Here is a 27,996-nt window from a genome sequence, read left to right on the forward strand (position 1 = left end):
TGGGAAAATAAAATGGGCAACAATATTGGTAAACAATGATGTAAAACAGCAATGGGAAACATTTAAAATGGTGTTCAATAGAGTGCAGGAACAATATATTCCACTAAAAGGAAAGAACAAACTGAACACTAATGAGACTCCATGGATGAGTAAAGCCATAAAGGAACAATTGAGGGTAAGGAAAGAGGCATACATTAAGTACATAGACAGCAGAGGAGTGCATGGTCAGGGAGAATATGTAGAGACTAGGAGAGAAGTCAAAAAACCAATTTGGAAGGCAAAGAGGAACTATGAAATTAAATTATCAAGGAACATAAAACAAAATAGTAAAATATTTTACAGGCACATCAATAAAAAAGGAAGGTTGGGATGTGAATAGGGACATTAAGGGATAGACAGGATAATATCACAGGTAACGATAGAGAGATGGCAGCAATATTAAATAATTATTTTGCTTCAGTATTTACCTGGGAGATAGAACACGTGGACATGACATTGGATGATGAGATTAAAATTGAGATAAGTGCATTTAAAATAAAAAGAGGGGGTATATTAAATAAATTGATCAAACTCAAAGAGGATAAAACCCCTGGTCCAGCTGGATTGCATCCACGCATTTTAAAGGAAACTAGAAAAGAGATAGCAGAGGCATTACTACACATATTTAATAATTTGTTAGAAAAAGGTATAGTGCCAGAGGACTGGTGGATAGCTAATGTAATACCTATATTTAAAAAGGGGGATAGAACATATCCAGGTGTAAGGAAAAATAATGAAAATCCCTACTAAAGGAGAAAATAGAAGAACATCTAGAAACCAAAAACTTAGTAATGAATAGTCAGCATGGATTTCAAAAGGGAAAGTTTTGCTTGATCAACCTCATTGAATTTTCTGAAGAGGTAACAGAGAGAGTAGACAGTGGTAATGCAGTAGAAGTAATTTATCTAGATTTTCAAAAGGCCTTCAATAAGGTACAACATAATAGACTGATGAACAAGGTCAGAGAATGTAGAGTCAGGGGACAAGTAGTGGAATGGATTGCTGGCTGGCTTCAAGACAGAAAGCAGAGCGTAGGGGTAAGGGTAGCTATTCCCAATGGCAGAAGGTGGGTAGTGGTGTTCCACAAGGATCAGTGCTGGGACCACTGCTGTTCACAATTTATATTAACGATTTAGACTTTGGAATCAAAAACACGATTTCTAAATTTGCAAATGACACCAAATTGGGGGGGATAGTCAATACTGAGGAGGACTGCAACAAATTACAGAAGGACATTAATAAACTTGCACAATGGGTATATAGTTGGCAAATGAAGTTCAACACAGATAAATGTGAGTTATTCCGTTTTGGTAGGAAGAATAGGGAGGTCACTTATTACTTGGAGGGTGCGAGTCTAGATGGGGTAGAGGAACAAAGGGATCTCGGAATAAAAATATACAAATCGCTAAAAGTTGCGACACAGGTTAGCAAGGCCATAAAAAAAGCAAACCAAGCATTAGGGTTTATTTCTAGAGGGATAGAATTGAAAAGTAGGGAAATTATGCTGAATCTGTATCAAACCTTGGTTAGACCACACTTAGAGTACTGCGTACAGTTCTGGTCACCATTTTATAAAAAGGATATAGAGGCACTGGAGAGGGTGCAAAGAAGATTTACAAGGATGATACCAGAAATGCGAAGGTATACCTATCAGGAAAGGATGAACAGGCTGTGTCTATTTTTTTCTTGAAAAAAGAAGACTGAGGGGTGACCTAATAGAGGTCTTTAAAATTATGAAATGTTTTGATAGAGTGGATACAGAGAGAATGTTTCCACTTGTGGGGAAGAGCATAACTAGAGGCCATCAATATAAGATAGTCACCAAGAAATCCAATAGGGAATTCAGAAGGAATTTCTTTACCCAAAGAGTAGTGAGAATGTGGAATTCACAACACAGGGAGTGGTTGAAGCGAATAGTATAGATGCATTTAAGGGGAGGCTAGGCAAGCATATGAGGGAGAAGGGAATAGAGGGTTATGCTGATAGAGTTAGATGAGGAAAGACAGGAGGAGGCTTGAGTGGAGCATAAATGCCGGCATAGACTGGTTGGGCTGAATGGCCTGTTTCTGTGCTGTATATCCTATGTAATCCTATGTAAGCCTATGTAAACCACTCTTTTCAAGTGTTTCACTATATTAAGGTGGTACAGTACATAACATGGACAGTATTACGCAGGCTTAAAGACCTTTCTGGCTGAATTTTGCTCCAGGCAGCTTACAGTGGGCCTTTGGGATCCTCGATCAGGCTACTGTCTTGTAACTCAGCACAGGAATCTGTTATCAGTTTTGTTATCAAGCTGTGTATGGTGGAATACTGTTGATGAAAACATTCAGGTAAACACTGACCTTTTTCTTTAGTTACAGGTGCTCTAATTAATTATAACTCTATGTTCTGTTATGTAATAATAAGATTACTTAAGGGACTCATGAGTGTAATTACTATAATGAAAATTTCCCCTGGATCCGATTAAGTGACTCATGTGGGTATAATTGTTTACAGGATGCATTTGTACTCATTTGACTCTAATTGTGACAAGCTGGTCAAGTTCCTAGCTCAGAATGGATAAAGCCCAGTCTAATTGATCTGGGCTATTTGGCCCTGCATAATAACAGAGAAGCCTTAAATAACAACAGAAAATGCTGGAAAAACTCAGCAGGCCAGGCAACATCCGTGGAGAGAAATTAGAGTGATGTTTCGGGTCTAACAAGAGAGTCTTGTTGAGTTTGAGAGAGTAGTTGCTGTGGATTTGGAGGGCTTGGGAAGATTTGATACATTAAAGATGTTACAAAAATTTAAGTTGCAGTTGTGTGTATATATATGTGTGTGTATATGTGTATGTAATGTGTGTGTATACATATATATATAAATAAATATGCTGGCTGCTGTGTTTTGATGTGTCACAAAGAAGGGTTGCCACATACTTAATCTTCACTGGGATTTGCTCCAGATTTGAACATAATTGTAATCCCCTATATAGTTGTTTCTTTTCCATAAAAATGAGTAGATGCTTGCTATAGATAGCAAGAAATTAATGCCAAACCCAACTTAATGTATTTGTATTATAATGATGAATGTACTGGATTAGTAACAACTGTTTATAAGGTTGCTTAGGCAGAATTAACATAAATACCACAAACATTACCATGATTGTGAATCTTTATTTGGATTAATTCTGTTGTCATTGGCACTCAAACAGCGGAAGGTAATTTGTAATTTTACAATCACTGTGAGTGCACTCGCGTTCATCAGCTGCATCTGGGTGGCACTTTTTAAGGAATATATGAATTTTATTAACTAAACCCGCGATGAGCATTGTGATTGGAGAATCAGATGCAGTGCATTATACGATCAGCATATCTGCTCTGGAGATCAAGTAGACAGGACACTGTTGATGACACGTTGTTTCAGTGACCTGTATTATCTTCCATGTGCTGACTGAGTACTTATGCCATTATTAAAATTCAACTGTGATGATGTTTTCCTTATAAATTAAATCTTGTAGAATCAAATCAGTCATCACAACACTGATTATATTATTGTTTGCTTTTCTCTGTCTTTTTAGATAAAACCTACATTACAACTTTTTCCTTATAACCAGCGCTCACTTTAAAATCCTGTAAGATTAGATTGCAGTACTTATGAAGGGATAATTACTAGTCCTAGCCCTTTTCGGGCTACGCCAGATCAGGCGTATTCCCCAGACATTCACCTCCAACTAAAGTTAGAGATAGCCGAATTCTATAGGACGCTTAATTGGGTCTAAAGGTCCAGGCTATCTCTCTCTAAAGGAAAGGAACGACTGAAGATGTTACCATCCTCCAGATAGCACTTTTAATAAGTTTAACTAGACTGTAACCTTCCGGATATTATGAGGGTCCGGAAAACCCCCCAGAATTCTGCAACTCCTCACAAAAGGGTATACAGAGATTGAGTTCATGAGTTTGATACAGAAATACTAATTGAGACAATTCTAAAAATATATAAATTTATTAAAGAACCGTCATTCAGTTAACAGCTTGTGAGTCAATCGCGAATTTAACAGTTCAAAATACAAATAGCTTACATTTCTTATTCTCAGAGATCCTTATTCTCAAATCTTAACTTTGTACATTTTACATTTCTTATTAATTCTTAATCCAGAATATCCACCAAAATCAAATAAGAGTACGTCTTGATCCCCAAGACTCAAAGAGTTAAAAACTTACAGAGACTGTCTCTGAAGTTGAGAAACGCTTGCCCTTTCCAGCGACTTCTGACTTTCCATCTGAAAAGCTCTATTTTTATACCTTCTTTTAGTGGTTTATTCTTTGAAGTTTTCTGCTGATGTAAGCTAAGTATCTCTAGTCATTCTTTGTTGAATTCTTTTCTATGCTTACTGTCATTTCAGCTGCCAACTCTCAGAATCCTGTCTACTGTTCAGGTGTTTCAAAAACTTATCACAAAATGGTTATAACAGATTTATGCCATTCTTATCGAAGGACTTTCATTCAATTTCTAAATCACCTCTGCTGTTTGAAAGCAGATGCTATGTCTACTAACTTTTCCATTTTCAATACAAACACAATGTATTTGATTGGTGTATCTATTGAAGTCATATCTACAAAGTCTTCTGTAGGTATCATATTTACAACATGTAAATCAAAAAGACTTCAATGAGGGTGTTTGTTTTCCTAGCCATCTTAGTTGGTTATGTTACTGACTTATGTTTCCTGTCTTTCATTTGATGTTACTTTTACAAAGGCACATGGTTTTGTAATGTTCTATATTTCTGTTCTGTTTTTAACACTTTACTTGGGCATTGCTATTGTGTTGGTTCCAAACTGCAGACTTTTTGGAAGCAAGCCTTTGCTTTTTCAATAGGGCCATTGTTTTAGTATTAACAATCAACTCCCATTTCAAAAGCTTGTGTGGTGTTTACAACTTGTGTTAACACTTCATCTTAGCTCAGAAGCCTGTATTTCTGTTTACAGCTTGTGTCATTGAGGCTTTTAGATTTTTAAACCCAGTATGTCATGTATTAATAAATATCAGAAATCTGTTCATAGGATGGTGTATCTCTTGGAATATGGCTATTTCCTTTACAGTTAAACAGAAATACATGTACCACCAATTTGTGTGCTGCATTTATATATTTCCACATTGCGTTGGGCTGGGCTGTGTGGGGTGATTCAATGGCATTTTGTATATGGAATCATAGAATGATACAGCACAGACTGTACCGGCTCTTTGAAAGAGCTACCCAATTAGTCCCTCTTTCCCCATATCCTTGCAAATTTTTCCTTTTCAAGTATTTATCCAATGACCCTTTGAAAGTTATGGAATCTGCTTCCACCACCCTTACAGGCAGTGCATTCCAGATCACAACAACTCGCTGTGTCAATTATTTTTCCTCATGTCGCCTCTGGTTCTTTTGACAATTACAATGGCCCAGAAATTCGGGTCGGGGGCTTCCCGCAGGTGCAAGCCCCCGACCTGCACTTACCTAGCGTGCCGGCTGTTGAGCTGTGGGCCCGCGTGGGATTCCAATCCTGGGCCTCCTCCAACTGCAGGTGCGCAGTGCTTGCGTATCCCAGAGGCGCAGTTAGTTCGATGCGTCCCCTGGGATCACGTGGGCCATGGAGAGCCAATGGTAGCAGGGAATGCTTCTTTCATAAGTTTGACAGGAAAAGCTGTCAAACCTATAAATACTACAAGCCCCAAAACATCACTAAAACTTCAAATAAATTTAAAAAAGAAACATCACAATTTTAAAAAAGCTATAAATTACATGAATAACTATTTTAAACAATAATTTAAATTTTTGAAAAAATTAATTACATTTTCTAACAGGGCTAAAAATAAACTTACCTTTCTTTAAAGTATTTAAAAATAATAAACCTGTGGAAAAAATGTTTTAATTTTAATTAATTCACCACTTGTGTGCCTTGCGCCTGCTTTTTAAAAGTGTAACTGCTGGAGACTTACCCTCCCGGAGAAACCTGCAAAAAAAACATAAGTTCGATGCGCACGCACTGCCTCGCTGGCGCACGCATTCCACCTGTCAACCCCTTCTTTCAGGGGAACGGAAGTGCCGGTTTCCCGCACATGCGCAGTGCATGCACGAAACCGGCACTTTCGTTGGGCCTACGCGTGAGTACCCAATGCATACTTATGCGTTGGGACCCGAATTTCTGGGCCATTAAATCTGTGTCCTCTGGTTACCGACCCTTCCGCCACTAGAGTTTCTCCTTATTTACTCTATCAAAACCCTTCAACATTTTGAACACCGCTATCAAATCTCCCCTTAATCTTCTCTGCTCCAAGGAGAACAACCCCAGTTTCTCCAGTCTCTCCTCATAGCTGAAGTCTTTCATCCCTGGTGCCATTCTAATAAATCTCCTCTGCACCCTCTCCAAGTGCTTGACATCCTTCCTAAAGTGTGGTGCCCGGAAATAGCCACAATACTCCACCTAGGGCCTAACCAGTGTTTAATAAAGCTTTAGCATAACCTCTCTGCCTTTGTACTCTATGGGCTGGATTTTGCCGGGTCCCACCCGGACGGTGCAGGGGGACCCAGGAGACGACGGGAAACCCGGAGGGTCGGGCCGGCATGGTCCACAGCGTGCGTGTGATGTCAGGGGCAAATTCCCACCCGGAAGTCAGCCTGATTGACAGACTGGCTTCCAGTCGTGCGGGGAACTCGGAGAAGGAGGTCGCAGCAACAGGTAAGTGCTGGGCCCAGGATGGTGGGCGGGGGCATCTGAGCCCTGGGGGGGTGGGGTGTCTAATCCCATGGGGTCCGATCAACAACCCCGGGGCCAAATCACAATCCCTGGGGGGGTGGGGTTGGTGTTCCAGGCCTGGGGGGGTGGGTCCGATCCAGGGGGGAGTGAACTCGATCCCTGGGAGAGGTCCGATCCCCAACCCCAGGGCAAAGCAGAATCGCAATCTCCGGGGTGGGCGGCGGAGGGTGTCCGATTCCCAACCCCGGGGCCGAGTCACGATCCTGGCGGGGGGGGGGGAGGGGTTGTAGGTGGGGTGCCCGATCCGATCCGGGGAGTCTGAACCCCGACCTTGGGGAGGGCCAGGCTGCTGGTGGGGGAGTTTGGGGGGCTGGGAGGAAGCACGCCTGCTCCTCATGGCCCACAAGGATTGCTCCCCGAGGCTGAGGCCACCTCGTTGCAGCCACTGGGAATCCCGAGCCCCGGGATCCTCGGTCGCCTGCGGTAACACCTGTAAAGCGGGTTAAAGTAGAGGCTTCAGGCCTCATTATAACATGCAAAGTGCCAACCTGCCTCTTGGCGGTGGGTTGGCTGCCCGCCCCCCCATCCCGCCTGAGTGAAAGGTGAAAGTGGGTAGGTTGGGGTCAGGGTTCACATTTTTTCAACTTTCACTTCCCCCCACGCCTCCAACCTACCCGTTCGTAATTCTGAAAATTCCGGCCTATGCCTCTATTTATAAAGCCAAGGATCCTGTAAGCCTTTTTAACAGCCTTCTCAACTTGTTCTGCCAACTTCCAAGACTTGTGTACATGCATCCCAGGTCTCTCTGTTCCTGCACCCACTTTAAAATTGTACTGTATAGTTTATATTGCCTCTCCTCATTCTTCCTACCAAAATATATCACTTCACTCTTCTCTGCGTTAAATTTCATCTGCCATGAGTCTGTCCATTTCATCAGTCTGTATATGTCCTCCTGAAGTCTGTTACTATCCTCTTCATTGCTACATTTCTGAGTTTCATGTCATCTGCAACCTTTGAAATTATGCCCTGCATACCCAAGTCCAGGTCATTAATATATATCAAAAAGAGCAGTGGTCATAATACCAACATCTGGAGGACACCACTCTATACCGTCCTCCAGTCTGATAAACAACCGTTCACCACTACTCTCTGCTTTTTGTCCCTTAGCCAGTTTCATATCCATGCAGCCACTGCCCCTTTAATCCTATGGGCTTCAATTTTGCTAACAAGTCTATTATGTGGTACTTTATCAAACACCTTTTGAAAATCCATATACACAACATCAACCGCACTACCCTCATCAACCCTCTCCATTACTTCATCAAAGAACTCAATGAAGTTAGCCAAACATTTAACAAATCTATGATGCCTTTCATTTATTAGCCCATATTTTTCCAAGTTCCAATTAATGGCCAGAATTTTTGTTACCGAGTTGGGTCGGGTGCGTGCAGGCCGCGTGGCGGGCTGGCATCGCAACTTTAGTGTAATGGTTCCTATTAAGGCAGACTTGCGTTTTTTTGGCCCTATTAAATGGTGCGGGTCTGATGACGCCATCAATGACTCATTTCCAGCGGGGATATTTAAAGCAGCCTTGGCCACTTTGCATTTGAAGGTTCATGTAGGAGTGTGAAGGGAGTATATTGGAGGATTTTGTTATTGCTGAGATTTCTAAACATGAGTTCCCAAAGACAGAGGGCTGCACCCCGGTTTTCCGATGAATCCCTACAAATTCTTGTGGAGGGAGTCAGAGCACGCAGGGAGGTCCTGTTCCCTGCTGATGGGTGGAAGAGACCTCCCCAAGAGACTAAAAGAGCCTGAATCCAAATTGCTGAGGAGGTGAACAGCAGGGATATCGTGAGGCGGACCTGGGTGCAATGCCGGAAGCACTTCATTGAGCTGATGAGATCAGGAAAGGTGAGTGCAAAGCCACACTCAACTTCATCCTGCTGTGTCTGTCACCACATCCCCATCACTCTGCCTTCCCAAGCCTACTCCTGCACGTCCTTACTCACACCAACATACCTTGCACATCCACCCATCCCTCTCTCTCTCTATGTACATACTCACATCCCCATCTAACTAACCACCCTTCACACTCACCCTCATCCTAATGTAATCATACCAAGTAACACCACAGAAGGAGGCCATTTGGCATTGGCACTATACTCCCTGATAGCCACCCTCTACAGATGTAACCTGCACATTCCTTACACTCATTCCATCACTCTCACTCAAACTTCTCTTCTTTCCCTCCTTGCAGGAGAAGAGAGCCCACAACAGGGAGAGGGAGAGAGCCGGAGGTGGCACTCCATCCTTCAGCAATTTAACTCCAGCAGAGGAGGTGACCCTGGAGGTCTCAGGAGTTGCAGAGCAGCTGGCAGTGGGAGATGGAGAGAGGGGGACCTCTCGGCAACCTGGTAACAGAATTACATCTCATACAGCCACATGGCATACAGCTGTCACTCATATGGTGACTGATGTCAGCAGCCAGTGAATGTTCATCATGTGCATCATGGTATAATTATCCATTCTTAATATATAATTTCTGAATCATCTCTTTACACTCCCAAAGGTCCATCAAGAGCTCCTCCCACTGTCCAGCCACAGGAGGAAGACGACTCCCCAGAGGAGCCTCCAGCCTCTGCGGGTGCACCGTCAGCAGACCCAAACGCACCCAGCAGCAGCGCAGATACGCACACCTCGGTGGGTCCTGTGTAAGATAGAGTAGTGTTGTCTCCTGGAGTCTCACAATTCACAAGTGAGCAAGAGCAGTGGAGATACCTTGCTGGAGGGCGCAGGACGCTCCAAGCTGTGCTCAGCTGCATGTAGCCGCTGAACCTCGGGGGCCATCGAGGAAGAGGGTGATCCTGGAGGGGCAAGAATTGCAGGAGTCTCTGGCAGGTTTAGCAGCCGCGATGTCTGCAAATGTGCAGAGAATGGAGGAGTCCATCTCCAACATGAGCAACACCATGTCGCAGGCGATGGTGACAATGTGCTCTTCCGTGGAAAGGATGGCCACCTGCATGGAGCAGCAAATGCACCACTCACATGAGCACATGCTAGCTATGGAGAACAGATGGCAGAGGTTGATAGACCGCATCTCTAGGGGGGATCTAAACGTAGACGTGGATCCTCATGGCCCCACTGCTGTGCAGCAAGGCACTCTCCAGCTCCTTGCTTAGCAGGGACGTGCGGATGGCCCATGAGAGGGATGATGGTGAGAGGGCACATAGAAACTCTTCCACTTCTCCCCCGTTGCCCGCACCCCCCACACCTCCCCCAGTCAGAGCCCCAGGTGCTTCCTCGGATTGTGATGGCCGAGTCTGCCACTGCACAGTTGCAGGAAGAGCAGAATTTGCCGGGGCCATCAGAGGCTCCAAAACCCAGAGGACATCCGCCAAAATGGTCTATGCAGTCACAGCAGGGAAGTGAGCAGCCTGCCACTACCTTTGCTGAAGGCACAGGGGGTGCACCGTGTAGAAGCACACGTAAAAGAAAAATGACACAAAAGTAAATGCACAAGGGTAAGCACATGGCTGTTTCAAGAAGTGATTGTGGGAGAAATTGGGCACCTTAGCGCCTCCGGGGGGCGCTAACGGGGCGCTACCGGCTTTGCGACTGGGCGCAGCAATAGTACCGATGCCCGCGAAATTGAAGTGCCGATTTGCGGCGGCGGAACCACTAGGGCCACGCTCTCTTGCGGCCAGAGATTGTGATGTCATCCGGGTGTGCAGTGCCCCGGCTCTGAAATTCACTCTCGGCCCCTGCCTGAGCGCCTGCTATTAGCAACAACAGGTAGAGGAGGCGGAATGCAGTCGGATGAGTGCTGGAGGAGCGCTATATAAAGGCGTCAACTTCAGTTTTCTTTGTCTGCAAAGAATGCTGCCTTGTCAGTTTGACAAAAGCAAACTAGCGATTTGAACGTTCTCAACTTGAAGAGCTATTTTGGCTGAGAAAAATTTATCACTTTCATTTGGGTTACATTTGCTAGCGCAACATTTCCATCATTTAATGGGGGCTGTACTGGCACTGGATCTCGCCCTCCAGTGTCACCGTCGGAGGCAGCGGAGGCAGAGAAAAAGATTGCAAAATGTGGCCAGAGGGAGGAGGGCCAACAGGGCTCTCAACAGGAGGCCTTACCCTCCCAGGGTATTCCGGCAGCATTTCTCCTACATCAATCTCACGGAGGAGCAATGTCTTAAAAGGCGCCTGTTCACCAAGGATGTGGTTACAGAGCTCCGCCACCACCTGCAACCAGACTTCGAGCCTCACATCAGGAGCACCACGTCTCTCTCAGTGGCAGTAAAGGTCACCATCACCCTCAATTTCTACACCAGCGGATCCTTCCAGTGTGCAACAGGAGACATATATAATATAGCGCAGTTCGCCATCCATTGCTGCATCTGCAAGGTCACAGATGCCTCTCTATAGAAGGAGAAGGGATTACATTTCCTTCCCCATAACCAGAGAGAAGCAGTGCGAGCATGCATGTGGCTTTGCCAGGATAGTGGGCTTCCCATGGTGCAGGGCGCCATTGACTGCATCCACATCGCTTTGCGGGAACCTCATAACTATCCTGAGGTACTCCGTAACTGTAAAGGCTACCATTCACTTAATGTGCAGTTGGTGTGTGACCACACACAGCGCATCCTCACCATCAATGCCCGCTATCCTGGCAGCCACCACGATGCCTTCATCCAGCGACAGACTGCCAGCACTCTTCCAGGCACCACATCAAGCTAGTGGATGGCTGCTGGGAGACAAGGGCTATCCACGCTCCACCTGGCTCATGACTCTCCTCCGCAACCACAGCACTCATGCCCAACACTCATAAAATGAGAGAAATGCCACCAGGAACCTCATTGAGCAGACCATCGGTGTGCTCAAGCAACGGTTCCACTGCCTTGACCGCTCGGGAGGCGCCGTCCAGTACTCGGCTGAGCGGATGTCCCTTTTTGTCGTCATCTGCTGCATGCTCCACAATTTGGCCATCACGCAGTCATTGCCACCAGGCATAGCCGCACCACCTCAGGAGGAGGAGGAGGATGAGGATGAGGAGGAGGTGGAGGAACAGGAACACGAACAGCCATGACGGAGGAGCCAACCACTCAATCGGCCTTGTGGAAGTGCGGTCCGTGACCGCCTCATCAGACTGCGGTTCCAATGAATTTGAGGCTACTTCCCGGTTGCTCATCCAGTCCCCATCATTCCATCAATTTCTCATTCCATACCACATTCCAAAGCTGAAATGAGACACAGCACCATTTCTGCAACATTCCAATAAGAAATTTTTCCAAATTCAGCAACCACATATATACAGCAACAATATTAACTAATCACCCTTGTGCAAACCCTTCTCTTCTTCTCAGGCAGTCCCTCGGAACCGAGGATGACTTGCTTCCACACTAAAAATGGGTTCTCAGGTGACTGATGAGTCCAATGCTGGACCTACAGTCTCTGTCACAGGTGGGGCAGACGGTGGGTGGGGAGCTTGGGTTGACGTGCGCTCCTTCCGCTGTTTGCGCTTCGCTTCCGCTTGCTCCCGGCGAAGAGACTTGAGGTGGTTGACGCCTTCCCGGATGCTTCTCCTCCACTTTGTGCGGTCTTGGGCCAGGGATTCCCAGGTGTCGGTGGGGATGTTGCACTTTTTCAAGGAGGCTTTGAGGGTGTCTTTGAAGCGTTTCCTCTGCCCACCTGGGTCCCTCTTGCCATGTCGGAGCACTGAGTAGAGCGCTTGTTTTGGGAGTCTCGTATCGGGTATGCAGACGATGTGGCCAATCCATCGGAGCTGATCGAGTGTGGTCAAAGCTTTGATGCTGGGGATGTTGGCCTGAGCGAGAACACCGACATTGGTGCACCTATCCTGCCAATGGATTTGCAGGATCTTGCGGAGGCAGTGTTGGTGGTACCTCTCCAGTGTTTTGAGGTGCCTGCTGTACATGGTCCATGCCTCTGAAGCATACAGGAGGGCGGGTATTACTACTGCTCTGTAGACCATAAGCTTGGTGCTGGGTATGAGGCCCTGGTCTTCAAAACTCTCTTCCTCAGGCGACCGAAGGCTGCACTGGCACACTGAAGACGGTGTTGGACTTAGTGATCGACGTCTGCCCTTGTTGACAGTAGGCTCCCGAGGTATGGAAAGTGGCCTACGTTACCCAAATCCTTGTCATGGATTTTGATAATTGGGGAGCAGTACTGTGTGGCGGGAGCAGGTTGGCAGAGGACCTTTGTCTTGCAGATGTTTAGCGTAAGGCCCATGCTCTCGTACACTTCGGTGAAGTTGTTGACGATGGTTTGGAGTTCGGCCTCAGAGTGTGCGCAGACGCAAGCGTTGTCTGCATACTGTAATTCGATGACAGAGGATGGGACGACCTTGGATCTGGACTGGAGGCGACGGAGGTTGAACAGTTTCCCGTTTGTTCTGTAGATTAGCTCCACTCCAGCGGCAAGCTTACTGAGGGTGAGGTGGAGCATTGCAGCCAGGAAGATCGAGAGGAGCATTGGTGTGATGACACAGCCTTGCTTGACCCCAGTCCATTTGTGAATTGGGTCTGTGGTGGATACGTTGGTCAGGATCACGGCTTGCAAGTCGTCGTGCAGCAGGCGGAGGATTGTGACTAACTTTTGAGGGCAGCCGAATTTGAGGAGGACACTCCATAATCCTTCACAGTTGACAGTGTCAAAGGCCTTTGTGAGGTCAAAGAAGGTCATGTACAGCGGTTGGTGCTGTTCCCTGCATTTCTCTTGTAGTTGACGTGCGGTGAAGATCATGTCCATTGTGCCCCTTAGTGGGCGGAATCCGCATTGCTACTCTGGGAGGAGCTCTTCAGCCACTGGGAGAAGGCGATTGTGGAGGATTCTTGGGATGATTTTCCCTGTTGCAGACAGCCTCTGTAATTACCGCAATCGGACTTGTCACCTTTCTTGAAGATGGTCACGATTACGGCATCTCTGAGATCCCCTGGCATGCTCTCCTCCTTCCAAATAAGAGAAATGAGTTCATGCATTCGCGCCAATAGTGCTTCTCCACCATGCTTTAGTGCCTCGGTGGGGATTTCATCTACTCCTGAGACCTTGTTGTCCTTCAGTTGTCAGATGGCCTTTTCAGTCTCATGCCGGGCTAGGGTTGTGCTGAGATGGTGGCAGGTAGCATGCTGCGGGATGGAGTTGAGGACACTCGCATCGAAGACAGAGTCTCGGTTAAGGAGATCTTCGAAGTGCTCCTTCCAGCGGGCACTGACTGCCTCTCTGTCCTTGATGAGTACCTCTCCGTTCTTGGTCTGCAGTGGGATAGGACCTTGGGTGCTTGGGCCGTAGGTGGTCTTGACTGCGCTAAAGAATCCACGCACGTCGTGGGCGGCGGCAATCTGGGCTGGCTGGATGACAGGCAGCGGCAAGGGCAATGGCGGAGTGGCAGTGGTGGGATCACATATATACAGCAACAATATTAACTAATCACCCTTGTGCAAACCCTTACTTGCCTTCTTTACAGTGCCTTTTTGCGAATCTACTGCTCCTACATATTGTCTCCCCAGTGGCTGCAGCAGGGCAGGTGGAAAGCTGCTGAGTGTCGGTCCCAGAAACTACAGATGGCCTTGCAGGACGTCCTCGACCAGCTCTGGGCCTGGAATGCCCGGCTGTACACTGCGTGACCTCAGGATGGGTGGCGACAATCTGGGCTGGCTGGATGACAGGCAGCGGCAAGGGCAATGGCGGAGTAGCAGTGGTGGGATCAGGAATGCTGTCATCTTGAGAGAGGACAGCAGGTTCCTGCCCCATTGACCCACTGCCACTCCCCAGGGCAGCACCTCAGCATCCCCACCAATCTGCTGCATCACAGATTGTTGGGCTGCTGCAACACTGTGAGATCCCCAGTGGACTGTGGTGGTCCTAGCGATGATGGCAGCAGTCAGAGCTTTCGTGGCATCAAGCTGAGACTGCATGAGAGCACTAAGACTGGATGGCACCAAGCACAGACTCCATTACAGCACTAGACGTTGCGTCGCTTCCGCCTGTGCTGCAATGGAAGCTGCCACATCGCCTATGACACGCGTCATGAGGTCTGGATCCACACGGTCTCTCTGGGAGTCCACCATCCTCTGCAGAGTGGAAATGATGGACTCCATGGTATGCGCAGAGCTCTGTGCAATGTTGGAGGCGGACTCCTCCACGCTCCTTACCATTGCCGAGAGGCTCTTGGGCACCTTTGCCATTGCACCTATCATCTCAGATTGGATGTCCATCACCCTTCTTGTGAACGCCGCCCCATCGAGGCCCTCATCTGAGTCCTGTGCAGCAGAACTCGTGCACGAACTAGCCTTCCAGGGAGTTGGCTCCCGAGCTACCCTTTCCCCCTGGCCTTTCTGCAGCCCGCTCGTCCCCGGTGCATCACCCAGTACAGACCTCTCTACTAAACATGCCTCTAAAGATCGCATAGTGCCTGTATCTGAGGTGGTGCCTGCGGGTGAGAGAATCAGTGACACGGTGCTTTGCTCCTCCTCCTCTTCTCCTTCCTCACTCTCAGTGGAGGGCTCAGGGACAGGCTGGTCATCTGGTTGCTGATTCTCTGAGTCCCCAACTCTTTACAATCTATATTAACGATTTGGAGGAGGGAACCGAGTGTAACATATCAAAGTTTGCAGATGTTACAAAGATGGGACGGAAAGTAGTGAGTGAGGAGGACATAAAAAACCTGCAAAGGGACAAAGACAGGCTAAGTAAGTGGGCAGAGATTTGGCAGATGGAATACAATACTGGAAAGTGCGAGGTTATGCACTTTGGCAGGAAAAATCATAGAGCAAGTTATTATCTTAATGGCAAGAAACTGGAAAGTACTGTAGTACAAAGGGATCTGGGGGTCCTGGTGCACGAAACTCAAAAAGTTAGTATGCAGGTGCAGCAAGTGATCAAGAAGGCCAATGGAATGTTGGCTTTTATTGCTAGGGGGATGGAATATAAAAACAGGGAGGTATTGCTGCAGTTGTACAAGGTATTGGTGAGACCGCACCTGGAATACTGCATACAGTTTTGGTGTCCATACTTAAGAAAAGACATACTTGCTCTCGAGTCAGTACAAAGAAGGTTCACTCGGTTAATCCCGGGGATGAGGGGGTGGTCATATGAGGAGAGGTTGAGTAGATTGGGACTCTACTCATTGGAGTCCAGAAGAATGAGAGGCGATCTTATTGAAACATATAAGATTGTGAAGGGGCTTGATCGGGTGGATGCGGTGAGGATGTTCCCAATGATGGGTGAAACTAGAACTAGGGGGCATAATCTTAAAATAAGGGGCTGCTCTTTCAAAACTGAGATGAGGAGAAACTTCTTCACTCAGAGGGTGGTAGGTTTGTGGAATTTGCTGCCCCAGAAAGCTGTGGAAGCTACATCATTAAATAAATTTAAAACAGAAATAGATAGTTTCCTAGAAGTAAAGGGAATTAAGGGTTACGGGGAGCGGGCAGGAAATTGGACATGAGTCTAGGTTCGGAATGGTCATGGCCCTGTGGGTAGTGGAGTGGGCCCAGGGGCCGTGTAGCCTGGTTCTGCTCCTACTGTGTTCTAATTCTGTGTTAGATTTCAGGAGATGGTTTTATTCCTGTTCCTGGCTGGGGTGGAGATCGCCTTTACAGAAGGTAAGTACTGTAGAAAATATAGGGACAGAATGATCTCCTGGAAGAATTTCGATCGCCTAGATGGGTCGGAGAGGAATTTCCCAGATTTTTTTCTCCCAAATTGGCCATTGGGTCTGTTAAGTCTGTGTGTTCTAGTTATTGTTAATAAGAATCACTGCACACAGACCACAAGAGTAAATTCAACAGGTCTTTACTAGTCGGAGGTCAGGCTGAACTGCCCAATAAATCATTACACAGCACTTATATACCGGTGTGGTCACCACCGGTATTACAGTATACAGCAGCCAAGATAAAGTAGTGCATCTCTTAAAATAGTTCTCTTAAAGGTGGAACGGTTACATACACCACAATCCTCCCTTTTTAGCTTAACAGTATATATTCCCCATTAAACATAACATAATAACATATATACACAACTTCATGTAAAAACAGTTCACAGATTCAGTCTCTGAGGAGGCCTCCTGATCCGAGACGGATAACGCCTTTCAGGGGTCTCTGGTTCTCGTTGCTGGGGTGACTCATCTAGTTGATCCCCTATGGATAGGACATCATCATCAGGTATATTCACTTCTGAGGTAGATGCTTCAGGTTCACTAACTTCCTCCACGGTTGTCTCTGTCGTAACCATGGGCTCGACCCTTGTTCTCGATCCCACCAGTTGGTCAGCATGACGTCGCATTACATTTTCACCAACATCTACCGTGTACATCAGGGGTCCTTGTCTGGCCCGAATTGTTCCAGATTGCCATTTCTCGTTTTTATAGTCCCTGGCTAACACCGGTTGTCCTATTTCAAAACTCTGAGTGGGCTTGTTATTGATATGCTGGAACTGTTTGTTTTCGACTTCCCTCCGCACATTTGGTTTTAACAAGTCCAACCTGGACCGCAACCTCCTGTTATAGAACATCATGGCAGGACTTTGGTTTGTTGTTGCATGGGTGGCGTTTCGATATGCCAGTAGGAAATTGTCCACCTTGTGTTGCAGTGGAATCTGATCTTCGCTCATGGCCTTTATTGCCTTTTTGAACGTCTGTACAAACCTCTCGGCCAGCCCATTCGTAGCTGGATGATATGGGGCAGAGGTATAATGTTTCACCCCATTCTTCTTCAGGAATTTCTGGAATTCCTCTGACACGAACTGTGGTCCGTTGTCTGAACATATTTGCTCTGGCAATCCATTTCTTGCAAATATCGTTCTTAGCATCGCGATCGTCTTCTCCGAGGTAGTGGTAGTCATTTTAATCACTTCTGGCCATTTAGAATGTGCGTCCACCGCAATTAAAAACATGGAATCCATGAATGGACCAGCAAAGTCAATATGTACACGTTGCCATGGGGTTGAAGGCCATTCCCATGGATGCAGCGGTGCAATTGGAGGTGCATTTTGGACTTTTTGGCACCCTGAGCAGCTTTTCGTCAGATCCTCTATCTGTTGGTCGATACCCGGCCACCACACATAAGCCCTAGCAAGGCTTTTCACCTTGACTCCCCCCAGATGACCTTCATGTAGTTCTTTTAGAACTCTCTCTCTTAACTTAGGAGGGAATATCACCCTTGTTCCATACATCAATGTTCCCTGACAGATGGACAGCTGTTCTCGTCTTGCTGAGAATGCCGGTAACAGTGGATCACCATGGGCTGGCCATCCCTTTACTGTCAATTCGTAGACCCGAGACAGTGTCGGGTCATTCCTAGTCTCCCTTTCAATATTTGCATTGGTGACAGGTAAACATTCGATGATGGTCGAGTGAAATAACTCCACCGGGTCAACCGTCGGTGCCTCCTCCTCAGTAGGTAGTGGCAGGCGCAACAGCCCATCAGCATTACCATGCTGCTTTGTACCTTTGAATTCTATCTGATATTGATGTGCCCCTAGGAAAAGGGACCATCTCTGGAGCCTCTGTGCTGTCATCACCGAAACACCCTTCTTAGGGTTAAAAATGGATACCAACGGCTGATGGTCTGTCAGCAGTGTAAACTTCTGGCCCTGCAGGTAATGATTAAACTTCTTTACTCCCCACACAAGGCTGAGAGCCTCCCTATCTATCTGAGCATAGTTGCGCTCAGCGGAGGTCAATGATCTGGATGCAAATGCGACTGGCCTTTCCAAGCCATTTGGCAACTTGTGTGAGAGTACTGCTCCAATACCATAAGGAGAAGCATCACAAGCTAAACGAATAGGTAGCATTGGGTTGAAGTGAGCCAACACTTCCTCTGAGGTGATCAATGCCTTGCTTTTGCGAAAGGCCTTCTTACAGTCCTCGCTCCACTTCCATGGTACTTCTTTCTGCAAAAGAGCGTTCAGCGGGTGCAGCACCGTGGATAGATTTGGCAGAAACTTATGGTAATAGTTAATCAACCCTAGGAACAACCTCAACTGGGATACATTTTCCGGAGCGGGAGCCTTCACAACAGCTTCGATCTTGTCAGGTGACTTGTGCAGCCCCTCCTGGTCAATGACATGACCACAGTACGAGATCCGTTTCTGAAAGAACTCACATTTCTGGTGATTAACTCGAAGTCCATATTCCTTCAATCTGGTGAGCACCAGTTTCAAATTTGCAAGGTGTTCCTCATCGTCCTCTCCTGTAATCAGGATATCGTCCAAGTAACATTGAGTGCTTGGAATTCCCTGTAATACCTGCTCGATGGCCCTCTGCCAAATTGCTGGAGCCAAAGCCACTCCAAAAACCAGTCTATTATATCGATACAAGCCTCTGTGCGTGTTGATTGTGAGATACTGGCGCGACTCTTCCTCAACTTCCATCTGTAAGTACGCTTGCGCCAGGTCTATCTTGGTGAAGTGTTTCCCACCAGACAATGAAGCAAAGATATCCTCAATCCGCGGAAGCGGATATTGCACCGTGTGAAGCACCGGATTAACTGTGATCTTGAAGTCTCCACAGATGCGGACCTTCCCCGGTTCCCCTGGCTTGTTACTCGATGAACGCTTCATGACGGGAACAATGGGTGTGGCCCACTCACTCCAGTCCACCTTAGACAGTACTCCTGAACGTTCTAGCCCTTCCAGCTCAGCTTCCACAGCAGGTCGTATCGCATAAGGTACCGGTCTGGCTTTGAAAAATTTTGGGTTTGCATGTTCTGCAATCTTGAATTTTGCCGTAATTCCTCTCAGTGTTCCCAGTCCCTGTTGGAACACCTCTTTAGCCTCATCCAATATTCTGAACAATCGTTCAGGTTTGACATCTTTTTTTCCGGAATCTACCGTTATTGCTTTTAGGGAGTGCCAGTCCATATTTATTTTCCTGATCCACTCCCGTCCCAGAAGTGATGGATCTCCCTCAGGTAGTACATATAAGTCCATTCCTTGGTGTTCTTTGCCCTTGTGTACCACCTTGACTTTTATCTTTCCGATGGGGTATACTCTTTGCCCCGTGTATGTCTGCAATACTATCTCCGTATCCCATAGGGGAATATGTGTGAATAACCTTTTGTAATCTTGCTTATTCATGGCCGTCAACGCCGATCCGGTGTCCAATTCCATCTTCACTTGGACTCCTGCTATCTGAAGTGTGACCCAGATAGTTTGTAGGTCAGCTTCCTTACTCACATTGTGAATTCTCAGACTACCCAGTTCCTTGCTGTTGGAGTCTGAATCCGAATTCTGTTCATCCGAACTCTTCTCAGCCACCTTATGTACCTTTCTGCACTTTCCTGCGGTGACTTTTTGTTGCTGGTCTTCTTTCCTGACCGGCATACTTTAGCTATGTGACCAAGCTTGCCACATTTTCTACATTCCTGATTTTTAAACCAGCATTGGTTCTGATCATGTGTTGTCTTTCCACAACGATAACATTTCGCTGTACCCAAAGCCATTTGATCTACGCTGAGTACCGCTGCCTTCAGCTGCATTTCCGCAGTGCCTCTCGCTGCGGCTTCGTGCGATGCTGCAATAGTGACAGCCTTATCAAGTGTAAGATCATTCTCTTCAAGCAGCCGCTTTTGTGTTCCTTCTTTCGACAATCCACACACGAATTTGTCTCTCAGTGCCTCTGTCAGTCTTTCCCCAAACTGACAGTATTTCGCTAGCTTACGCAGTTCAATTAAATACTCCGCGTTGCTTTCCTCTTTCAGTTGCGTTCTCGCATAAAATTTAAATCGTTCCGCTAACATCAGCGGTGTGGGGTTCAAATGATTTCTCAGGACAGCAACAATATTAGCGAAAGCCTGATCCGCCGGTTTAGCTAGTGATAGAAGATGCTTCAATAGCCCATATGTCTTCGCACCCATTGAGTTTAGTAAGGTTAGTGCTTTATCTTCATCTGATATTTTATTTGCCTTACAATAAATCTCTATGCGTTCTACATACGTGGCCCAATCTTCAACATCGGGATCGAAATCGTTGATGTTACCACGCTTAGGCATCCTCGCAATCTTCTTGAGAAACAAAAAGAAATTTTTATTTTATTTTTTTTTCAAAATGGCGGTTTCCCGCGCTTGTCTTCTTCCCCCGCCTACGAAAATGGCAGCTTCCCGCGTTTGCCTTTCTCCCCCGCTGGCTGTAATGGCGATTGCCGTATTGCTGCGTTTGCCCTCCCCAGCGGTTCTCAAATCGTGCCTCCCAGCCCCTCTTGCAGTCCGGTCCTTTCCCCCGGCTGCGGCTGAGTTCTCCGCGTTTTTTTTTTTAAATTTTATCCCGCGCCTCGCGGCCTCGGTAGCTGCCCGGCCTTTTTCCCCGGTCGCGGTCGAGCTCTCTCTCGACGCTGTTGCGTCTCCCAGCCCGCTTGCAGCCCGGTCTTTTACACCGGCTGCGTTTGCATTCACCGCAGCTCCCGTGCCTTACGCTGCCCCAGTCTCAGCGCCTCTGGCCCCGACTTCTGTCCGGCTCTTTTCCCCGGCCGTGGTCGAGTTCTCCGCCCTTATATCCTCCGTTTTTCCCTCCTCTACTTCACAGCCAACGTGGCCGACTTGTTGCTCGTCGCTGATCGGCTTACCCACCACCGTGATAGAAGGGATGATCACTGCCTGTTGCTGATGGAAGGCTTCGTGTCAGGATTCTTCCTTGCTCTTCAGACCCGAGTCTTTTCTCAGCAGGATGATGAGGGCGGATGCCTCTTCTCGACGCCCGTTAAACTGCCTTGGATATATCTCTGCCGCAGGGTAAGATCGTCATCGTCACCACTGTTAAGTCTGTGTGTTCTAGTTATTGTTAATAAGAATTACTGCACACAGACCACAAGAGTAAATTCAACAGGTCTTTACTAGTCGGAGGTCAGGCTGAACTGCCCAATAAATCATTACACAGCACTTATATACCGGTGTGGTCACCACCGGTATTACAGTATACAGCAGCCAAGATAAAGTAGTGCATCTCTTAAAATAGTTCTCTTAAAGGTGGAACGGTTACATACACCACAGGGTCTTTATCTGGTTTTTCGCCTCTCCCGGGAGATCACATGGGTTCGGGTGGATGCACAGTGATAGAAGATTTGAGGTTAGGATCAGATCAGCCATGATCTTATTGAATGGTGGAGCAGGCTCGAGGGGCCGATTGGCCTACTCCTGCTCCTATTTCTTATGTAAGCATAAAGGCACAAGACTTGCATTAACGTGAAGGCAGGGGGGGCAGGAAGGGAGAAAGGAATGCAGACAGTATCAGGAGCTGGAATGTGGGAAAGGCTTGTGGTGTGAGGGGGAAGTAGATTGAGAGAAGGAGAGGGGATAAACATACTGTTGTTGTCCCCAAGGGGGTCGACATTGCCGACGGCCATGCCGCCCACCACCTGCTGCCCAATGAGTCACAGCACTCGCTCCTCCAGGTCTGAAAGCTGCTGGAGCTGTGCATCACCCCCGCCTGTTCTGTGCTGCTCCCTCCTATTGTGGGCCACCTTGGCCTGCAAGAGAAACAAATGTGTGTGTCAGAGTCCAGCTATGTGGTTGAGAGATATGCCTGCTGTAGTTGAATAGCTGTGATTGTAGGCAAGGCATGAGATGTGGATGTGAGTTTGAGTAGGTGCAGATGCTTGGTGGGTGAGTGGTGCTTTGTGCAGTGTGTACAGACTGAGGTTCAGATGCTGGTATGTAGGACCAGTTGAAGGATGTACTTACTTTGACCACCCGAGTGAGGTCGTTGAATTTCTTCCCGCACTGTGTCAGGCTGCGGACGACCACAATACTGGCCAAGACCTCCTGGGCTACTTCCTTCCACATTACCCTGAATACCTGGGGCAATGGCCTCCTTCCAGTGACCGGGGACAGCACTGCCCTCCTTCGCTCCACTCCTGTGACTAATGCCTCCAATGCCTCATCCGTGAAACGACGAGCTTTCTCCATGGGAGTGGGATCAGCCGTCATGATCAGGGGATTGAGTTCCTTGCAGGTCGCCTTCAGAGCCAGCAATGTTGATAATGAGGATCTACAGAATGATGCAACCTCCCCTTTAAGAGCTGGAAGGGGCCAGTGTGAAGGATCATTCCCGATTGCATTGCACCTGAAATTCATTATCGCTCTGTTGGTAGCGCCCCTGTCGTGCCCTGCTTAGGTCACTAGTGCTTGATTTAGCGCTCCAGCTCTCTCCAGGAGAGCTAAAAGCCAATTTAGGGAAACCTCAGACTCATTAACACCTGGCGCTAATTTTTTACAATTTCAAAATTTAGTGTCCCAAACAGGGCGATATCGAATTTCTCCCCCTTAGTGTTAAGGTTCCATTACTGTTATCACACTTATAAATCATTTATTTTGACCACTTTCCGGTTATGCCCATTTTTGTCTGCTACTTTGGAGGTGGCTTTGAGAGTTGGAGTGAATGGTGAGCCATAACGTAACCTCCAGCAATGGGGGTCAGTGTGAAAGGAATAGCTTGTTCATTGTCTGGATGCTTTATGGTGTTGTTGGGGGGGAACTTGGCACAGCATGTGGCAGCCATATGGGTGCAATGCAGGAAGTCAAGTAAATCTGGCCATGATGAGGCCACCCCTTGCCTCCCGGGCTGCAAAGTGTTCTGGTGCTGGTGGTCCACCTCAAGTTTCACGTCCTCCTTCTCTTCGTCTTCCTGCTGATGCTCCTCCTCCTCTGAAGAGGCTGTGCTCTGCACCCTGCTCCTCATGCAGCTCTAATCCTCGTTACTGCGCAGACGATGATGATTCTGGAGACCCTGGCTGGTGAGTACTGAAGGGCTCCTCCAGATCTTTCAAGGCATCTGAAGCACATCTTCAGCATGCCTATTGTCTGCTCTATGACACATCTGGTGGACGTGTGGCTTTCATTATAACGCTCCTGAGCCTCATTGCTTGGCCTCCTCAAGGGTGTCATGAGCCACGTCTTCAGTGGATAGCCCTTGTCTCCAAGCAGCCAACTGGTAGGTCTATTTGGCGGTGCGAAGAGCTGAGGGAGGGTGGACTGGCGTAGGATGAAAGACTCATTACAGTTGCCAGGGAATTTGGCGCACACATGCATGATGTTCTTCCTATGTTGCAGACGAGCTGAACATTGAGGGAATGGAAGTCCTTGCGGTTCACAAACACTCCTGGGTGATGAATGGGTGCCCTGATAGCCACATGTGTGCAGTCAATGATGCCTTGCACCCTTGGGAAGCCAGCCAGAGTGGCAAAGCTAAGCGCATGCTCAGTAATACTGGCTTCATCAGTGGCAAAGTTGATATAATTGACTGCCTTGTGAAACATCGCATCGGTGACCTTTGTGATGCATCTGTGGGCAGACGACTGGGAGATGCTGCAAATGACTGCTGCAGATCCCTGGAAGGAGCTGGAGGTGAAGAATTTCAGAGCACTGTTGACCTTGACAGCAACTGGCAAGGTGTGTCCACCAGGTCCTCTGGGCTGCAGGTCTTGCTCCAGCAAGCTGCAAATGTCTGCGATGACCTGGCACAATAGCCTGAGCCTCCTTTAGCTTTGCTGCTCAGTCATGTTGAGGAAGCTCATCCTCTGCCTGTATACCCTATATTGGGGGTATCGCCTCCGGCACGGTGCAGCCCTGCGCTGATGCTCTCTCCCGTGTGCAGCATCAGGTCATTGAGGAGAAGGTTTTTGGTGCTGTTGCTGTTGCTGGTGTGCCTGCTGCTGCTGGTGATGGGGTTCATCTTGGTCCGATTGTGACGACCAAGGTGAGACAGTATAAGCGGCACCCATTCTGATATAATAGGTGGCAGGTCAAGTAGAGATCAGAGGAGCAAGCTGTCACTTTGTGATAGTTACTAGCAATGTGGTGAGAGTGGCTTCCGAGAAAAGATTTGCAAACTCTAGACACCTAAATCTGTGCTCAAAATGGAGTCAGCAAGAGCCTTTCCCACAGGCAAGTAAGCAGGTGTCATGTGGCAGTATTTATTGGGATTTCCATGCTCTGTATTAATGATCTCGATCAATGGCCATTGAGCTTCCACCTCAGGTTGACAGACGAGGTTCCCGAGCTGCGTGATTCCTATGGTCATCCAGTGAAATTCAAAAGGTCTGGTTAAAATTCCTGTTAAGGGTATCACAACAAGGATTTAATGACATTAATTAGGTCGCCCACCTCTGCCGTTCGGGTCTGTGGCACGCTGGCTAACATGCCCGAGTTAAAGGTGCAAGGAGGTGGGATGAAGGTGCGTTCCCGATGCGCTCGCATTTCCTGCAACTTTTACTGCTGACCCACCTCCAAACCCACACGCATAGCTCCGGAAAAATTCCAGCCAACGTCTCTAAATGTTTCCCCACGACCAATGTTAGGCTGATTGGCCTGTAATTGCCAGGTTTATCCCTTTTCCTTTTTTCGAACAGTGGTGCAACATTTGCAATCCTCCAGTCCTTTGGCACCACTCCCATATCTAAGGAGGATTGGTAGATTGTGGCCAGTAATCCAGGATGTACCTCATCTGGACCAAATTACTTTTCTACTTTGACAGCTGCCAACCATTTATATCCTATCCAATTTCTCTAGCGCCGCTTCCTTTTCTGTGATATTGGCAGCATCCTCTTCTTTAGTGAAGACAGGTGCAAAGTACTCCTTTAGTACCTCAGCCATGCCCACTACCTCCTTTAAGAAGATCTCCTTTTTGGTTCCTAATCAGCCCCACCCTACCTTTGTCTACCCTTTTGCTATTTATATGTTTATAAAAGACTTTTGGATTCCCTTTTATGTTTCCCACTAATCTTTTCTCATACCCTCTCTTTGCCCCCCATTATTTCCTTTTTCAGTTCTCCCCTGTACTTTTTGAATTCCGCTTGGTTCTCTATTGAATTATGAACCTAACATTTATCACAAGCTTCCTTTACCTGTTTCATTTTAATAATCTCGATATTTTTAGTCATCCAGAGAGCCCTAGCTTTGGATGCCCTTCCTTTATCCCTTGCGGGTTTGTATCTGGTCTGTATCTGAACTACCTCCTCTTTGAAGGCCTTGCATTGCTCATTTATTATATTACCTGCCAATCTTTGATTCCAATCCACTTGAGCCAGATCCCTTTTCAACTCACTGAAATTAGCCCTCCTCTAGTTGAATATTTTCATAACTACTATAAACATAATGATACTGTGATCATTGTTTTCCAAATGCTCTCCCACTGAAACATACTCCATTTGCCCCACTTCATTCTCCAGAACTAGGTCCAGCACTGCTTCCTTCCTCATTTGGCTTGGAACACACTGATCAAAAAAGTTCGCTTGTACACATTTCAGGAATTCCGACCCCTCTTTGCTCTTTACACTGTTATTTTCCCAGTCTATATTAGGAGAATTGATGTTCCGCATTATCACTACTCTTTGCCTGCAAATGTGTCTTCTATCTCCTTCCAACTATTTGGTGGCCTATAGTATACACCCAGCACCACAATAACTCCTCTATTATTCCTTAATTCCAACCAAATAGATTCTATCTTTGAACCCTCAAGCGCCTTTGTAGCGTTCTAACAGTATCTTTGATCAATATTGCCACACCACCCCTCGTTTCTTTTCCATCCCAATCTTTCCTGACTACATTGTAGCTAGGAATATTGGGCTAGAAATTCATTATAGCCCAAGAATGGGCGGTAACATTAGAAGAGTTCAGTGGTACAAAACAAAGCGGGAGCCCAGCAGAGCGCGAGATTTCGGTGGTACAAAACACAGCGGGAGCCCAGGAGAGCATAAGAGTTCGGCGGTACAAAACACAGTGGGAGCCCAGGAGAGCGGGAGAGTTCGGCAGTACAAAACACAGCGGGAGCCCAGGAGAGTGGGAGAGTTCGGCAGTACAAAACACAGCGGGAGCCCAGGAGAGTGGGCGAGTTCGGCAGTACAAAACACAGCGGGAGCCCAGGAGAGCGGGAGAGTTCGACAGTACAAAACACGGCGGGAGCCCAGGAGAGCATGAGAGTTCGGCGGTACAAAACACGGCGGGAGCCCAGGAGAGTGGGAGAGTTCAGCGGTACAAAACACGGCGGGAGCCCAGGAGAGCACGAGAGTTCGGCGGTACAAAACACGGCGGGAGCCCAGGAGAGCACGAGAGTACGGCAGTACAAAACACAGTGAGAGCCCAGGAGAGCAGGAGAGTTCGGCAATACAAAACACGGCAGGAGCCCAGGAGAGCACGAGAGTTCGGCGGTACAAAACACAGCGGGAGCCCAGGAGAGCACGAGAGTTCAGCAATACAAAACACAGCGGGAGCCCAGGAGAGCGGGAGAGTTCGGCAGTAAAAAACACAGCGGGAGCCCAGGAGAGTGGGAGAGTTCGGCAGTACAAAACACAGCGGGAGCCCAGGAGAGCGTGAGAGTTCGGCGGTAAAAAACACAGCGATAGCCCAGGAGGGCACAAGAGTTCGGCAGTACAAAACACAGCAGGAGCCCAGGAGAGCGCGAGACCTCGGCAGTACTAAACACAGTGGGAGCCCAGGTGAGCACGAGAGTTCGGCGGTACTAAACACAGCGGGAGCCCAGGTGAGCGTGAGAGTTCGGCGGTACTAAACACAGCGGGAGCCCAGGTGAGCGCGAGAGTTTGGCAGTACTAAACACAGCGGGAGCCCAGGAGAGCACGAGAGTTCAGCGGTACAAAACACAGCGGGAGACTAGGAGAGCGTGAGAGTTCGGCGGTACAAAACACAGTGGGAGCCCAGGTGAGCACGAGACCTCAGCGGTACTAAACACAGCAGGAGCCCAGGAGAGTGCGAGAGTTCAGCAGTACTAAACACAGCAGGAGCCCAGGAGAGCGTGAGAGTTCAGCGGTACAAAACACAGCGGGAGCCCAGGAGAACGCGAGAGTTCGGCGGTACAAAACACAGCGGGAGCCCAGGTGAGCGCGAGATTTCGGCGGTACTAAACACAGCGGGAGCCCAGGAGAGTGCAAGATTTCGGCGGTACAAAACACAGCGGGAGCCCAGGGGAACGCGAGAGTTCGGCGGTACTAAACACAGCGGGAGCCCAGGAGAGCGCGAGAGTTCGGGGGTACAAAACACAGCGGGAGCCCAGGTGAGCGGCTACAACAGACCGGTGAGTGTAAAGAAGTTAAATGTAATCGAAGTGTGATGTCACCACAAAGCAGGTAAGTGATTGGTTGGTGAGCATATTTCTATATTTCTCGCTTTTTTTTCCAAATTTGGGCATCTAAATTTAAGTGCCTTGGTGTAGATTAAAAGATATATGTGTTCCAAATTTTAAAACTAATTAATTAATTAATTGA

This window comes from Somniosus microcephalus, chromosome 16, assembly GCF_052327205.1.
Source record: "Somniosus microcephalus isolate GS21.2 chromosome 16, FLI_Smic_1.0, whole genome shotgun sequence".
NCBI lineage: Eukaryota > Metazoa > Chordata > Chondrichthyes > Squaliformes > Somniosidae > Somniosus > Somniosus microcephalus.